Genomic DNA, 2155 nt, shown 5'->3' with positions numbered 1-2155 from the left:
TGGGTCTCCCTTGGTCCGCTCTCTCCAAGTGGCTGTTCTGTGCTGTTGCAGCATGGAGGCCTCAGGCTTGACACTCTACGTGGGGGCCAAGAGACCACGGCAAAAGCTGCCAGTCATCTCTCCAACAAACCCAAGAACCAGTATTGACATCACCTGTACTATTCTCTCTTGGACAAAATGGTCACAGGCCTAACAAACTTTATAGAGAAGAAATCCCTACCTTTCATGGGAAAGAACATTTAAAAAAAATTGTGGACATCTTTAATCCACTCTAGTCCAACTCTAATAATTAACATTGTCCCCACATACAAATCACACTTACTCTCCCTCCAAATAATACTAAAATCTCATCCCGTTGCAGTATTAGTCAGAGTCTATGTCTTTTCACCTACACTGGGTCAAGGTACAGATGAGGCTTGTTGGGTCCAGTTTCTCAAGCTTGGTTCCTTTTTATCTCAAGAACTTCAAACTGATGCGTCCAGTTATCTGCCCTAGGTAGACACAGACATACATTTGGGTTTATATATGGAATATTTTTCAGGCGTGAGAAAAAAAGGAAATCCTGCCATTTGTGACTATGTGAATAGACCTGGAGGATATAATGCTAAATGAAATAAGTCAGATAAAGACAAATACCATATTATTTTTTTGTATAATTTAAGAAACCAAACAAATGAACAAACAAAGAGAAGACAAGACAAAAAAACAGACTCTTAGGTACAGAAAATGAGCTGGTAGTTGACAGAGGGGACGTGGATAGGAGATAGTGGAAATTGGTGAAAACGATTAAGAGTACACTTATCCTCCCAAAATAAAATTTAAAAAAAAAAGAGTATACGTATCCTGATGAGCACTGAGTCATTTATAGAATTGTTCAATCGTTATACTGTACACCTGAAACTAATATAACACTATGTGTTAATTAATCATAATTTTCCAAAGGGAATTATGCTTAAAGAATTAAATAATTTTAGGCATACATCATGAATGGATTGTAAAATTATTAGGTGAGGGGAGCCCGGGTAACATTCGGTTGAGCATCCAACTTCGGCTCAGGTCATGATCTTGCAGTTTGCAGTTCAAACCCTGCATCGGGCTCTGTGCTGACAGCTTGGAGCCTGGAGCCTGCTTCAGATTCTGTGTCTCCCTCTCTCTCTGCCCCTCCCCTGTTTGCTCACTCTCTCTCTGTCTCTCTCAAAAATAAATAAAAACATTAAAAAATAAAATTATAATATAACAAATAAACTAATATAATATGGTTAAAGATGATTGGAAATTGAATAATACATGGAACAGACTGACACCACCTGACCCCACTGGTCAATAATACAAATAGCATCACTAAAAGCAGGACAAGCACTGTCTCATGAGATGCTATAACAGAAGTAAAACAGCAACTTGGAGATATTCTGCCTCAATGTTATCAAAGATCTAATCAAGCTTCTATCTCAGTATCAGTTTTGTAGTTTAAGTGCTAACAGGTTTTTTTATTGTAAGGTAGGTGCCTGACATTAAGCTTTTTGTTGCTGAGACATCCATTTCAAAGTTAGCCACCTGGAATAAACATAGCGCCAAATACATAACTACATAAGGAGCAGAGCCCCCCTCCCATGCATTCCCCTTTGAGAGAGTCCTGGTGACACAAATAGCTGATCACTCGAGTGACCCATGCAGTTCCCCTTTGAGAGAACCCTGGTGACACAGACAGCTGGTCACTTGAGTGACCCTGCTTTTCCCTTCCTGTGCTTTAATTACTGCTCTTATGTTTTAAATTCAGCAAAGAAGAGTAAATGCCCAATACCCTAGACACTCCTCCCCTGATCCCAACACAGGCAGAGCCCCAGGCCCCTGTGCTCTCTCCCTTGGCCCAAGCCCTGTGTGGCCTCAGCAGTACTGTGTACCCACAGGACTGAGTGATAAATCTTGCCTTTTCAAAGCTCCCTGATGGTTGTTGCTGGAGTGTGTCTTGCAATTATAATAACAATCATAACAGGTGGTCTAGCCACAACATTGACTCCCAACAGGGAAATGTCAATGAGGGCCCAGGAGAGTGCCCCAGCCATTCCTAGCTGAATGTATCACTCAACAGGTGGAGACCAATCAAAACGAGTCTATATAGGATATAGGAATAGAAGTTAAGACTATAAATAAGCAG

This window comes from Prionailurus bengalensis, chromosome B2 (assembly GCF_016509475.1).
Source record: "Prionailurus bengalensis isolate Pbe53 chromosome B2, Fcat_Pben_1.1_paternal_pri, whole genome shotgun sequence".
Taxonomy (NCBI): domain Eukaryota; kingdom Metazoa; phylum Chordata; class Mammalia; order Carnivora; family Felidae; genus Prionailurus; species Prionailurus bengalensis.
Note: the sequence above shows the minus strand (reverse complement) of the source record.